General features: G+C 40.8%; 1 protein-coding gene across 1 annotated transcript in view; it reads left to right on the top strand.

Moving 5' to 3' along the window:
* The window catches only part of LOC116463293 (cadherin-like protein 26), a 45,947-nt gene that overhangs the window by 5,682 nt on the left and 24,016 nt on the right, over positions 1-16,249 (top strand). The window lies entirely within an intron of this gene.

The following is a 16,249-nucleotide window of genomic DNA, read 5'->3' as shown; positions in this document are numbered from 1 at the left end:
GCATGCGCCTGTAATCCCAGCTACCCAGGAGGCTGAGGCAGGAGAATCCTGGAACCCGGGACGCAGAGGCTGCTGTGAGCCGAGATCATGCCACTGCACTCCAGCCTGGGTGACAGAGCAAGACTCTGTCTCAAAAAAAAAAAAGAAAATAATAATAATGACCTCCAGCTCCATCCAAGGTGTTGCAAAAGACATTGTTTAGCTCCCTTTAATGGCTGAGTAGTATTCCACGGTATACTATATATATGTGTGTGTGTGAGTGTGTGTACATATATATCACATTTTCTTTATGCACTCAGTTGATGGGCACTTAGGTTGGTTCCATATCTTTACAGTTGTGAATTTTGCTGCTATAAATATACGTGTGCAAGTGTATTTTTCATATAATGACTTCTTTTTCCTTTGGGTATGTGTTAGTCTGTTCTCATGCTGCTATGAAAAAATACCCAAGCCTGGGTAATTTATAAAGAAAAGATGTTTAACTGACTCACAGTTCCACATGACCGAGGAGGCCTCAGGAACCTTACAATCATGGCGGAAGGCACCTCTTCACAGGGCGGCAGGAGGGAGAATGAGAGCTGAGTGAAGGGGGAAGCTCCTTATAAAACCATCAGATCTCATGAGAACTCACTCACTATCAGGAGGACAGCAAACCACCCCCATAATCTAATCACCTCCCAAGAGATCCCTCCCGTGACATGTGGGGATTATGGGGACTATAATTCAAGATGAGATTTGGGTGAGGGCACAGCCAAACTGTATCAGGGTAGATACCCTGGGATTGCTGGATCAAATGATAGATCTACTTTTAGCTCCTTAAGGAATGTCCAGATGTTTTCCATAGAGGTTGTACTCATTTACATTCCCATCCGCAGTGTACAAGCATTCTTTTTTCCCCACATCCATGTCAATATCTATTGTTTCTTGAGTTTTTAATAATGGTCAGTTTTACAGAAGTAAGATGGTGTCTCACTGTGGTTTTAATTGCATTTCCCTGATGATTGGTGATGTTCAGCACTTTTTTCACATTTTTGTTGGCCATTTGTGTATCTTCTTTTGAGAACTGTCTACTCATGTCCTTTGCCTACTTCTTAATGAGATTACTGTTTTTTCTTGCTGATTTGTTTGTGTTACTTGTAGATTCTACATACTATTCCTTTTGTCAGATGTGTAGTTTGCAAATATTTCCTCCCATTCTGAGGTTGTCTGTTTACTCTGCTGATTATTTCTTTTGCTGTGCAGAAGCTTTTTAGTTCAATTAGGTTCCATTTATTTATTTTTATTTTTGTTGCATTTGCTTTTTGGGTCTTAGTCATGACTTCTTTGCCTGGGCCAACGTCTAGAAGAATTTTTCCAATATTGTCTTCTAGAATTTTTATTGTTTCAGGAAACTGGCAAGCCACATGTAGAGGAACGAAACTGGATCCCTATCTGTCACCTTATACAAAAACCAACTCAAGATGGATCAAAGACTTAAAATATAAGCGTTTGGGTTTCTTAGGTCACCTAACCACCTCATCCCATTTTCCTTACATTCAGACTCTTAGATTTTCAAAATCCAGGTGTGGAACACTCACTCTACCTTCCCTTGTCCCTTTCCTTTCACTCACTTGGTCATTTTGTCCAGGATTAGAAGAGTGTTCACCAACTGTCAGCAAGCTTTTCCTCTAAACCTATCTGTTGAGATACTCTGCCTAAATAAAGCAAGGAGAAAGAAAAGGAAGGCTTTGCTTTTCTCACGTGGTGTTTTCAGTTTTCTAAATGCTGGAATGAAATGCTTTTTATTTGTAGAATTTATGTAATATTGAAATAGCTTAACGAGTTTAATTGAAGATGTTCTGATTTTTTAAAGTATATATGTTCACCTTAACAGAACAGTTTTTGGTGCAGGAAGATAAAAACAGCTGTTTAAATCTTCCTCTCCTTTCCTTCATTTTCTCCTTTCCTAAAGAAGCATAAACAATTTATGTCGGGGTGTCCATTCTTTTGGCTTCCCTGGGCCATACTGGAAGAATAATTGTCTTGGGCCACACATAAAGTACACTAACACTAACAATAGCTGTTGAGCTAAAAAAAAATGCAAAAAAATTTATAATGTTTTAAGAAATTTTATGAATTTGTGTTGGGCCACTTTCAAAGCTGTCCTGGGCCACAGGTTGAACAAGCTTGATTTACAAACATAAATGATGGAAGAAAGAGCATGGTGATTCATACCACTAGTATGATTAGCATTGGAATATACTTGCAAAAAGTGAAAACGCCTTCAATATGTTATATCTGGCAGAGTTTTTGTTTGGTTTTCTAATTGCGTATCTGCAACTACATATTAGTTGAAAAAATAGGGGCAAGAAATTAAAATCTCTCCAAGGTAATTTTCTGGCCAGCTCTTAGCGGCTGACAACATACTAAAACCTAAGTTTCAGTATGCACGCTCAAATCAACCCATGTGATTAGTAAAGTGATCAGAGTTGAAAAACAAAATTCTTAGTCCTTGAAAAAAAAAAATCCAGAAACACAAATGATGGATTATTTTATTCTAATATGAAGTCTAATGAACTTCAGCTCTTAATATATGTAACAAGATATTGGGGTACACCTAGAGATACACTACCAGGTATCGGGTAAAACTACACAATAATAAGTGTAGTTTTCTACACTCGATAATGATGAATGCATCATGAGGGCATCCCCGCCCGGCTTGGGCTTCTGCTTGGACAGTGGTCTGGCTGGTCAGGCCCCATGCCCAGCTGAAAGGAAGAGAACCGAGGTGGACAGCAGGACTGCGGGAAGATGACAAACACACCCGACTCTACCTGCATTTGGCATTTCCCATATGGATCAAGTAGACACCAGAGAAGTAAAGTGCTGATGGAGTTTTCCTTGATGGAGTCAAATTCACCTTTCTGGTTTTCTCCCAATATTGCATTGTAAATTTTTTCAGGCCAGGCACGGTGGCTTACACTTGTAATCCTAGCACTTTGGGAGGCCGAGACAGGTGGATCACCTGAGGTCAGGAGTTTGAGACCAGCCTGGCCAATATGATGAAACCCCGTCTCTACCAAAAATACAAAAATTAACTGGGCATGATGGCACATGCCTGTAATCCCAGCTACTCAGGAGGCTGAGGCAGGAGAATCGCTTGAACCCGGAAGGCAAAGGTTGCAGTGAGCCGAGATTACGCCATTGCACTCCAGCCTGGGTGACAGAGTGAGATTCTGTCTCAAAAAAAAAAAAAAAAAAAAAAATTCAAACATATACGACAGTGGAGAGAGCTTCACAGTGAATAACCGCGTGCTTACTCTCACAATCAGACGGTTGCCACCTGGCTCTGTCTACTCCGTCCATCCCTCTAGCCACCTAGCAGTCCCAGCTATGGCCTATTCCAGGCATCAGAATCCTTCCAGCTTCTGCCTGCCATGCTCACCCTCCAGGGCCTCCACTCTGGGTAGCTGTTTTATATTTTATATATATATATACACGTGTATATATATATATATATATATATATATATACATATGTGTATATATATAAAATACACGTGTATATATGTGTGTATATATATATATGTGTATATATATGTATTTTTTGAGATAGAGTTTCGCTCTTGTTGCCCAGGATGGCGTGCAATGGCTTGATCTCGGCTCACTGCAACCTCCACCTCCAAGCAATTCTCCTTCCTCAGCCTCCCAAGTAGCTGGCCATGTGTCACCACACCTGGCTAATTTTTTTGTATTTTTAGTAGAGACAGGGGTTCACCATGTTGGCCAGGCTGGTCCCAAACTCCTGACCTCAGGTGATCCACCTGCCTCAGCCTCCCAAAGTGCTGGGATTATAGACGTGAGCCACTGCGCCCAGCCCTGTTTTATATTTTGTTAATAGCTGCTATGTCTATGGCAGAGTTGAACCTACTTCACCACTACTGGAAGCAGAACTCTTCCCTGATTATTTTAAAAACCCTTCTCAAGAGTGTTCTGAGAAATTAAACTTTTCTTGTGACTATGAAAAAACGGGAATTGAATTCAGGAGTATTGGCTGGAAAATTATTTTTGTGTTAGTGAGTATAGAAAGGCCTTGACTCAGGGGACATATAAGCATGAGCCATTTTATTCTTCCTTAATCCGAGCCTTCACCCAAACCATTTCAATCCCTCAGTTACAACTGGGGTTCATCATTACCCAGTCACGTCAGTCAGTAAAACCAGCCCGGCTTAAAACTTCGATGTCAGCCTTGATGGAAATCTAATCTCTTCCATCCGCCCTGAGTGGGCTGGACTCCCAGGTGGGTGTGTGGGCAGGGGAGGCTTGGGCAGCCCCTCCCCACCTTCCAACCCAGCACCGAGATCCTAAGGCATGGTGGTGCTTTGCCGTTGGGACACCTCTGCTCCCTCCCTCCTCCAGGCTCTGCCTCCCCTAGCATTGGTGACAGAAAGAGAGACTAAGGGGAAAGCCTAAGGCCTGTCCTCTGTAACAGGCCACTCTCCCAGCCTTTCACTGTGGCCGGCTCACCTCTGCAGAGCAGGCATCGAATGCCAGCCTTCTCGCCTCCCCAGCCAGGAAAGAAGGCTCGAGCCCAGCGCTTTACTTCTCTGGTGTTTACTTGATCCATATGGAAAATGCCAAATGTAGACAGAGTCAGGTGCATTTGTTATCTTCCCTCAGTCTCACTGTCCACCTAAGTTCCCCTCCTTTCAGCTGGGCATGAGGCCTGGCCAGCCAGACCACTATCCACACAGAAATACAAGCCGGGTGGGGATGCCTCATGATGTAATCATCATTATTAAAAAAAGAACAGGGAGAACTGGAGGTGACTGGGGGCACCCCTCAAAAACATGAGAAGGTTGACCCTGGGTAGGTAATTGTAGCTTATACCTCCCTTGCAATCAAGTAACTTTTATCTCATGAGCAATCTCATTTCTTCACTTGTCAGCTTACAGGGAGCTGGGAGCTGCCACCATGTGGCTATAAAGTATTATTGTACTTCCAAGGACACAGAAAGGAGTGCCACTATGATCACATGCTCAGAATAGAAAGGGAGCGGGGACATCTTCTAGCTCAGGCTCACCCAAGATGTGCTGCAGGTGATGCCCAGAATCACCAGCTGAGTTCAGGCCCCATGGCCTACCTAAGTAGGGTTGCTGCGTGGGGAACTGGCATTCTGCTCAGTTATTTTAAATGCTTGAGAATGTTGAAAACTTGATTGTTTCTAATATATTAAAATACCAATTCCTATAGTGTTTTTTGTTTTTTGTTTTGAGATGGAGTTTCACTCTTGTTGCCTAAGGCTGGAGTGCAATCATGCGATCTCAGCTCACTGCAACCTCCGCCTCTTGGGTTCAAGGGATTCCCCTGCCTCAGCCTCCCGAGTAGTTGGGATTACAGGTGTGTGCCACCACGCCCAGCTAATTTGAAAATACCAATTTTTTTTAAACTTAAAACGAATGTGAAAGTGGAATCCTTCACTGTCGTCCCCCCGGCCCCTCCCAGACTAGACCTTTGTGAGGCTAACGCCTTTCTAGCAAGAATATTTTAGTCCCCAGCGCTATTCTAGTAGCAGGGAGTGCTCAACTGATGTGGTTTTTTCACAAATATTTAACATGGTTTAGCTCACCTGACTTATATATTCTAAATTAGTGATTCTAACGTAATCAGTTTTTTAAAATAGGCTATCATAGAAATATCCACTTTGAAAATAGGCACAAGGTATTCGGTTTCTCTTTATGCACGGGAAATATCTATAGACTTTAAAGTTTTATTTATTACTCTTTTCAATAATAAGCTATTAATTTCAATGAAAATAAACTATTCAAATTAAAATATTCAGCAGCATCTCAGAGCTATGAATGTTCAGTTAAGCAAAGAAAGTTTTTTTTTTAATTGGGAGATTTATATTTTATATTTTATTTTTGATGTGTTCTTTTTTATTTTTTATTTTATTTTTACTTTTTTTTAATTTTATTTTTCCATAAGTTATTGGGGTACAGGTGGCATTTGGTTACATGAGTAAGTTCTTTAGTGGTGATTTGTGAGATCCTGGTGCACCCATCACCCGAGCAGTATACACTGCACCATATTTGTAGTCTTTTATCCCTCACCCTCTTCCCACTCTTCCCCCCAAGTCCCCAAAGTCCATTGTATCATTCTTATGCCTTTGTGTCCTCATAGCTTAGCTCCCACAAATCAGCGAGAATATACGATGTTTGATTTTCCATTCCTGAGTTACTTCATTTAGAATAATAGTCTCCAATCTCATCCAGGTCACTGCAAATGCAGTTAATTCATTCCTTTTTATGGCTGAGTAGCATTCCATCATATATATATATGTGTATATACATATGTATATATGTGTATGTATATATATACATACATGTATATGTATATACGTGTATGTATATATATATACATACACGTATATGTGTGTATATGTATATACACACATATATGTATATATACATATGTGTATACACGTATACACACATATGTGTATACGTATATACACACACGCGTGTGTGTCGTGTGTGTATACGTATATACACACATGTATATAGACACATATATATACACACATATATATGTATATAGACACATATATATATACACACACATATGTGTATATATATATATATACAAATTTTCTTTATCCACTAGTTGATTGATGGGCATTTGGGTTGGTTCCACTATTTTGCAATTGTGAATTTTGCTGCTATAAACATGCATGTGCAAGTATCTTTTTCTAATAAGGACTTCTTTTCCTCTGGGAAGATACCCAGTAGTGGGACTGCTGGATCAAATGGTAGTTCTACTTTTAGTTCTTTAAGGAATCTCCACACTGTTTTCCATAGCAGCTGCACTATTTTATATTCCCACCAGCAGCGTAGACGTGTTCCCTGATTGTCACATCCACACCCACATCTACTGTTTTTTGATTTTTTGATTCTGGCCATTCTTGCAGGAGTGGGGTGGTACTGCCTTGTGGTTTTGATTTGCATTTCGCTGATCATTAGCGATGCTGAGCATTTTTCATATGTTTGTTGGCCATTTGTGTATCTTCTTTTGAGAATTGTCTATTCGTGTCCTTAGCCCACTTTTTGATGGTATTGTTTTTTTCTTACCGATTTGTTGGAGTTCATTGTAGATTCTAGATATTAATCCTTTGTCAGATGTATAGATCGTGAAGATTTTCTCCCACTGTGTGGGTTGTCTGTTGACTCTGCTGACTTTTGCAGTGCAAAAGCTCTTTAGTTTAATTAGGTCCCAGCTATTTATCTTTGTTTTTATTGCATTTGCTTTTTGGGTCTTGGTCATGAAATCCTTGCCTAAGCCAATATCTAGAATGAGCAAAGAAAGTTTACCTTTTATTTTATCTGTTTACTACTTTAAACAAGGTAATGTGATAAAAAGGTCATGTTAAGGTAATCAGGGTTAATGTATCACAGATTGTGTTTTAAAACTTGCTAACTGCAACCTTAAGTATTGGTATAATATAATCTCAAATTTTCTTTTTCAGAATTCTAATGCAAAGACTCCCAGGTTGCCACAGAAATCCCAGTCCACAGGGAGGCTCTTTCCCATCTCTCCTCCCTCCCACTTTAATTCCCAAACTCAAAAAGGCAGATTAGTCTAAGCTTAAAAGAGGTTTTAGTAGAAATAATTTGCAAACCCCAGAGTCCCGGGATATTGTTGGAATAACGATTTTTAGTGCTTTGGAAAGTAAAAGTTGTTTTTTCTTTTCTTTCATTCTTCCCCATCCCTTCCCCTTTAATAAAGTTATCATTCTAGTCATTTTCTAGTTTTTTTCATTTGTTTCAAGAGGATAAGTTTATAGAAAATAGTCACTAACATATCCTGCTATAGAAAGAGATGATTGGGCCTTCTATTTGGAAACTAGAACAAACAAAGAAACAAAGAAACAAGTAATTCTACTTTCCGATAGGTGCTGGTTTTACTTCCTCTGGCTGAGCTGTTGTTCCTGAGGTCAGACCCCAGCCAGTCTTTTGTGTACGTGCAGGACCATGGTGGCTTTAGTTTCTACCCCACCCTTCCTAGGAACTCTACTTGTGGCAAACGTATGTTCAAGCTTACAAGTCAGCCCACCCCACTCTGATAAATGCAAGAAAAGCTGAAAAGGGAGGAGCAAGTTGGGATGAAAGCGTCTGGGCAAAAGTGACCTGAAAACCATTAGAGAAGAAGCTGCTGGCTGAGAAGGAAGTGTGTGGCTCCGGTGAGACCACTAGCTTGGAGGCCTGGTTAGCAGCTGCACGTTCTGGGTCTGTCTTGGGTATTCCCATATGGCCATGAGATCCGGGAGGCACCCCTCGCTGCTGCTGCTTCTAGTGCTGCTGCTGTGGCTGCTGCAGGTAAGCTGAGCCTGGAGCCTAGTGCTCAGGTGCAGGGAACTGAAAGCAAAGCGCAAGCTGGCCCTGCCCCTTCTAGGCTAAGGGAGGGGAGAGGGACTGAGTGTGACCTGCTGGGACCCAGGGCTGGCTGTCTTGAGAATGGCTTAGGCAGCAGGGGCTCTGGATTTATATAAAGGGAAGTTAAGGGTCCCAGTCTGTTTGGGGCAACAGTGGGAGCAGGCTAAGGGACTTGTTTAAAACTAATTTATATAGCTCACACTATTTTTAGTGAGATTACATCAACACACATGAGTTTTCTTTCTTTGTTTGTTTCTCCTTTTGTTGAGACAGGGTCTGGCTTCATCATCCAGGCTGGAGTGCAGTGACATGATCAAGGATCACTGCAGCCTTAACCTCCCAGTCTCGGTGATCCTTCTACCTCACCCTCACAAGTAGCTGGGACTACAGTCACTCACCACCATGCCTGGCTAATTTCTGTATTTTTTATAGAGATGGATTTTCACCATGTTGCCCAGCCTGGTCTCGAACTCCTAAGCTCAAGTGATTCATTCGCCTTGGCCTTCCAAAGTGCTGGGATTATAGGCATGAGCCACCTCACCCAGCCAACACACACAATTTTTTTTTTTTTTGAGACAGGGTCTCGTCATCCAGGCTACAGTGTGTGGTGACATCTCAGTGCACTGCAACCTCCTCCTACTGGGTTCAAGCAACCTCCTGGCTCAGCCTCCCGAGTAGCTGGGAATACAGGTGCAGGCCACCATGCCCAGCTAGTTTTTGTATTTTTATTAGAGACAAGGTTTCACCGTGTTGGCCAGGCTGGTCTCAAACTCCTGACCTCAAGTGATCTGCCTGCCTCAGCCTCCCAAAGTGTTAGGATGACAGGCGTGAGACACTGCACCCTGCCAAGTTTGATACTTCTGTTCACACTTTACATGAGATTGAGGAAATCTCAGTTGTCTGGATCCAAGGCAATTTGAGCAAACCAACGGGGATGATGAGCATTTCTTCATGTGTTTTTTGGCTTCATAAATGTCTTCTTTTGAGAAGTGTCTGTTCATGTCCTTTGCCCACTTTTTGATGGGGTTGTTTGTTTTTTTCTTGTAAATTTGTTTGAGTTCATTGTAGATTCTGGATATTAGCCCTTTGTCAGATGAGTAGGTTGCAAAAATTTTCTCCCATTCTGTAGGTTGCCTGTTCACTCTGATGGTAGTTTCTTTTGCTGTGCAGAAGCTCTTTAGTTTAATTAGATCCCATTTGTCAAGTTTGGCTTTTGTTGCCATTACTTTTGGTGTTTTAGACATGAAGTACTTGCCCACGCCTATGTCCTGAATGGTATTACCTAGGTTTATCAGGAAACAACAGGTGCTGGAGAGGATGTGGAGAAATAGGAACACTTTTACACTGTTGGTGGGACTGTAAACTAGTTCAACCATTGTGGAAGTCAGTGTGGCGATTCCTCAGGGATCTAGAACTAGAAATACCATTTGACCCAGCCATCCCATTACTGGGTATATACCCAAAGGACTATAAATCATGCTGCTATAAAGACACATGCACACGTATGTTTATTGCGGCACTATTCACAATAGCAAAGACTTGGAACCAGCCCAAATGTCCAACAACAATAGACTGGATTAAGAAAATGTGGCACATATACACCATGGAATACTATGCAGCCATAAAAAATGATGAGTTCGTGTCCTTTGTAGGGACATGGATGAAACTGGAAAACATCATTCTCAGTAAACTATCGCAAGGACAAAAAACCAAACACCGCATGTTCTCACTCATAGGTGGGAATTGAACAATGAGAACTCATGGACACAGGAAGGGGAACATCACACACCAGGGACTGTTGTGGGGTGGGGGGAGGGGGGAGGGACAGCATCAGGAGATATACCTAATGCTAATTGACGAGTTAATGGGTGCAGGAAATCAACATGGCACATGGATACATATGTAACAAACCTGCACATTGTGTACATGTACCCTAAAACCTAAAGTATAATAAAAAAAAAAGAAAAAAAAAGAATATATTCAGAAATAATACTATAAAAAAAAAAGATCACTCAAGCCTCTGTGCAGAGAATGTGTTAGCAACATATATTAGTGTCCTCAGACTGCTGAAACAATGAACCACAAACTGGTACACTGGCTTAAAATAGGAGAAATGTACTCACTTGCAGTTCTAGAGGCCAGAAGTCTGAAACCAAGGTGTGAGCAGGGCCAAAATCCATCTGAGACTGGGAAGACCCTCCCTGGCCTCTCCCCAGCTTCTGGTGGGTTGCTGGTAATCCCAGCTGTTTCTTGTCTTGCAGCTATGTCACTCCAGTCTCTGCCCTGTCATGACATGGCATCCTCCCTTTGTGTCTGTGTTTTCCTATCAAGACACTGCTCACTAGATTAGGGCCCACTCTAACCCAGTGTGACTTCATCTTAACTGTAATTCAGTTAAGTATTGCATCTGCAAATAGCCTATTTCCAAATACGGTCCCGTTCACAGGTACTGGGGATTAGGTCTTCAATATATGCTTTTAGGGACACAATTCAACCCACCACAGAAGGATGGAATGAACAGGAGAGACCAATCCTGTGGGTTCTCGAGGTGGTGGAAACTTTAGCTGTTTGGGGTGGAGACAGAAGAGCTGGCCTTAGGAAGTGAACTTGACAGAACTTGGACATGGGGATGAGAAAAGCAGAGGCATCAAGGATGACCTTTGGAATGAGTAGGTGTCTTGTGGTTAGAGAGCCTCCAAGATGGGCAGGTTTGTGAGAATACAAGCTATGCTATCAGTCTGGGACATGTAGGATTTGAGTTGCTTGTGGGAGATGCCAGTGGAAATGTTACCTAGAGACTTGAATAGGAAAAAGAGGAGATGCTTACGTAGCCCTTGCCATCCTGAGCACTTTGTGTGTGAGTGTTGTATATTAAAAAGGAATAATAATAGTACCTTCATGATTGGGCTGTTGTGAGGATCAAATACATACAAACACTTAGACATTTACGTATGTGGGGGTGTGCATGTGTGTGCACAGATGAGGAAATGCAGACTCCAGATCATAAATTACCTGCCCTGCCCGACATCCCGACATCACATAGCTGGTGAGGGGTAGATAAGGATTTTTTTTTTTTTTGGCAGGGTCTCACTCTGTTGCCCAGGCTGGAGTACAGTAGTATGATCTCAACTCACTGCAACCTCCGCCTCCCAGACTCATGCGATCCTTCCACCTCAGCCTCCCAAGTAGCTGGAACTACAGGCACGGGCCACCATGCCTGGCTAATTTTTATACATTTTGTAGAGACAGGATTTTGCCATGTTGCCCATAGAACAGGATTTAAACTCAGGTCTTCTAAACTTATAAATCCACATGCTTAACCAATACTTTATACTATCTGCATTGGCCTCTAGTCACATGTGGCAATTTAAATTAATTAAAATGAAGCAAAATTTAAAATTCAGTTCTATACTAGCACTAGCCACATTTTAGGGGCCCAATTAGCCACATGTGGTTAGGGGCTACCACACTGGCCAGGACAGCAGGGACATTCTCATCTTCACAGAGATTTTCCTAGGACTGCCCTGGTCTAGAGCCCAGAAGAGAGATATTGGGTACGGATTAAAAGACTCTCTAGAGGAATCTTGGATAGGAAATTCTGTGATTTCTAGGATCCAAATTCTCCTTGAATGAAAGCTTCAGAGGCTTTCCTCATCGTCCAAAAATAAAAAAAGAGAGGCTTTCCTCACTGTCCAATTTCATTCTCTTAAAACCTCTCTCCTCCGTGGTCTTTCAAGCCTGCCACAGCCCCAAGCTGAGGACTCATCGGCTCTCAGGACTGGAAATGACTGAAGAGGGGAGAAAGACTCCTTTCCTATGGCTTGTCATTACTTGTCACTGAATCTGGAACAAAGACATAAACCTGCAGAACAGAGTCCTGTATCCAAATTCTGCTGACTTTTAGGACCCGAATTCTGCTTAAATAAAAGCTTGCATTTAAAAATGAAATATTTCCAAGCATTTTGGGAACGAATGATTTCTATATAGACCTCTTAGCTCTTTAGTATCCTGTATAGTCACAGATTACATCTTCATTCATTCAGAGAATTTTCTCCCAAAAGATGCCATGGCTGCCCAGCCAGGCTAGCCTGAATGATAATGGTTACATGCCCCAGGTCCAGAGCCATCTGTCAAATCATGTGCAGGGTGGACCGTGCAATCATATGTCTGCGTGGCCCCCTCTGATAAAGTGGTTTGGTGGACATGGTAGCTGAGGGAACAAGCATCTAGAAAAAACACCCCCCCCCACCCCAGGCCCACACCACCGCATTATAGAAAGCATTATGCAAATATTTTGAAAGATTTCCTCTTTGGACAGACTGCCTAAATTTGGCACGGATGAGAAATATAATAAGAGCACTTACAAAATCATTACAGAAAATATAACAATTTCCAGTCTTCCTGCATCACCCAGATGAGAGATCTCAAGTTAATTTCTAAGACATGCATAAAGAGAGGAGAAATGAAACACACACAACGATGTGAAATTTAAGGCATCTCTGGCAAAGTATGAACATCCACCCTTTCAAACTTCTTTTGAACACTTCAGCCAGCTCTTACGTGACTGTCAACTGTGCCGTTTATGTGTTATCATAATAAAATGAATTTACAGAGCTTTAGTGTTGAAAGAGCCCTCAAAGACACCTTGTCTCATACCCTCAATTTACAGAAGGGGAAACTGAGGCCCAGAGGGAACAAAAAACCTCAATATATTCCTTGTTAATAACCTTGGCCACCTGGAAATACACCTGTTTCAGAAACAGAATTAATTTCTCTATCTTTTGCAAGAACTACAGTTTTCTCCATTTAAAAGTTATACACCTGGGTAGGCCCTTAATTTAAAACTACCAACATTAATCAAGAAGCATTCATTGTCTAAAAAAATCAGTTTGAGATTTCAGAACTCAAAGAGTTTAAACATTCTTTTCCTTCAGGTAAATAGATAGAAGTATAACCTGGCCAGGAAACAAATATTATCATTAGCCCTGACGCTAACAATACAACCCAATAACATCACCCACCCACCACCCACCATAGCCTCTTGTATCGTAATGTGAATAAGGATAAATAATGATAGATTCTGACGCAGACGAGGCAACCAGAGTGGAGGCTCTGTGCCTGGTGATTTAGGTATCAGTCCTAGAGATTTAGCTTATGTGGGTTATATTTGCTGACACCATGGTAGATATTAAAATAGGGAAATTTTAAACATATTTCTCAATTCATTGGACGTAACCATAATAAACCCATTATATGTTAATAAAAATAGCACATATTTTGGAAACTATCCATATTTTTCAAAATTCCATTTAGTGGAAAAAGTGCCACTATCTATATATTTTTTGCAAATATTTTGAATGCCCAGCTTTAAAGAAAACATCAGAAGTCTCCTCTCTGCTTCTGTATTCAGTCTGTTGTGAATTTCTTTGGTTGTAGTATATGAAGAAATTCTGGCCTCACGCAGATATTTGAAAAGGGAGGAATATTTTAATAACCTGGAACAGATAATTGTGGATATTTTTCTTGATATTACACCAAAACTCAATACACTGTAATGTCTTAACAGTTATTTACTGGGTGGAATCTGAAACCATATCACTGAATTTTCCCTACTCCATTCCATTAAAATCCACTGGTTTCTCTTGCACTCTGGATGACTCTTTTTTTTTTTTTTTTGAGACGTTGTCTCGCTCTGTCGCCCAGGCTGGAGTGCAGTGGCGCAGTCTCGGCTCACTGCAAGCTCCGCCTCCCGGGTTCACGCCATTCTCCCGCCTCAGCCTCTCCGAGTAGCTGGGACTACAGGCGCCCGCCACCACGCCCGGCTAATTTGTTTGTATTTTTAGTAGCGACGGGGTTTCACCGTGGTCTCGATCTCTTGACCTCGTGATCTGCCCGCCTCGGCCCCACAAAGTGCTGGGATTACAAGCGTGAGCCACCGCGCCCGGCCGGATGACTCTTTTACCTGCGCATGATTTTAGAACATGATGTGTTGATCATTAGGAAGCCATTGGCTATTGAGTTACGCAGGCATTTCCTATGTGGACATATTTCAGCCTATAAAATTAAAAGAAAACTATTGCTATTATAATAAAAATCTTTCATTATTAGGAAGCTTTCATGCTCATATTGGCAGACACAAGTTTTCTAAAGTTCTGATTTTTGCTTGAAAGATTACATTTATCAGTGGGAACAGATACTGTGCATTGATTTATTTTCTTGAAGTGAAAGCTCACTTTGTTCATCATCAAGGAATTGTGTATCAAATACCCTGGCGTGAATCATCACAGTTTGTTGGTTGTTCTTTCAAGTAAAATGGTGTTGCATTAAAATAAAATTTAAAAAAGTGGCCTGTTCAGCTGGAAACTGAAGCAATCACGCAAGTACTTTTCTTTAAACCTTCTGCCTTGATATGCAGCAGCAGAGCTTTGTACATACTTCCCATCCACTCACAAAGAGTATTTAAAAGATGTACACTCAAGTGTTGCAATTTAAAACAATATTTTTTACTACTTCATCAGTTCTCAAGCGATTTCAGTAATTGAGTCAATTCACCAATTATTTCATTCTTAAATGAAACTAGTTTTCTTTTTGTTTCTTTTTGGTTTTTCCTGCAAGTGCACGTGCAAGTGCATGGTGGTGAAGAATACAATGGGGAGTTTGGTACCACTGCCTTCATTTGTGCTGAGGCATCAGCAATTCCACTCACCAATGTTATTGTTTTGCACCATCAGTGCAAATGTCAGACAGCAAAATAGGCAAACAATGCCTTAGTGTTCTTATGAAGGAGTTTGGCCTTGTGGACTCTCTTACAGGACTGTGGAAACCATACTTTGAAAATTGCTGCTACAGAGAAACTTTTCATATATACATGGATGTTTATTACCATAGCATTTTTGGTAATGAAAAACTGGAACCAACCTAAACGACCATCACTAGGAGAATGGATAAATAGATTATTGCCTATTGATATAGTGAAATGCTCTACAGCAATGAAAATGAATGAACTAGAACTGTAGGTGTTAACGCACACATACTCTCCCAAAATGAAAAATCAATGATAAGTAAAAAATAAATAAATAAATAAGTTATGGGATGATGCTTACTGTGAACCATTATTTAAAAGTCCAATCCAAAACCATAAAAATTACACATTGTTATGAATATATACCCATATCTATGCACACAGATACATATAGTGAAGGTTTAAAAACATGCATTGAAATGCTAAATATAATTTAGGATGAGAGTTACTTCTGAGGAAAAAGTGAGATGAGGGAGGGGTACACAGGAAATTTCAATTTTATCTGTAACAATTTACATCTCAACACTTCGAAGCCAATAGGGTAAAAGTATTAAGGTTTGATAGAACTAGGTAATGGGCATCATTATGTCATTCTCTATTTCTTTCTGTATGCTCAAAGCATTTTGCAATCAAATTTTCTTTTAAATAGGAAGACTGTATAACAAGAAAAGGGCTTATTAAAAATGTTTCATTTTTAAAGACAGACTTTCCCTTTTTATTATAACTGGCAAGAATCTTAGTGCTAAATTGAATACCCAATCTTAGTTCCTGAAATTGTCTTTTTTGATAACTTTTTGTTTTGGTGTAAAACTTATAAGATTTAAGGAAAATACAAAGAATTCCAAAATACCCTGTGTGAAAATTCACCAGTTGTTTATACTTTTTGCCCCATTCACTTTATTCTAGTCATCCTGCGTGCACACTGTCTCTCTCCCTCCCCACTCCCACCCTTTCGTTTGCTGCTGGTTCTAATCATACATTTCAGGACTCTTCTTTCTTTCTTTCTTTCTTTCTTTCTTTCTTTCTTTCTTTCTTTC

This window comes from Hylobates moloch, unplaced genomic scaffold (assembly GCF_009828535.3).
Source record: "Hylobates moloch isolate HMO894 unplaced genomic scaffold, HMol_V3 SCAFFOLD_32, whole genome shotgun sequence".
NCBI lineage: Eukaryota > Metazoa > Chordata > Mammalia > Primates > Hylobatidae > Hylobates > Hylobates moloch.
The sequence above is the reverse complement of the archived record's forward strand: the minus strand, read 5'-3'. Positions and strand labels throughout refer to the sequence as shown.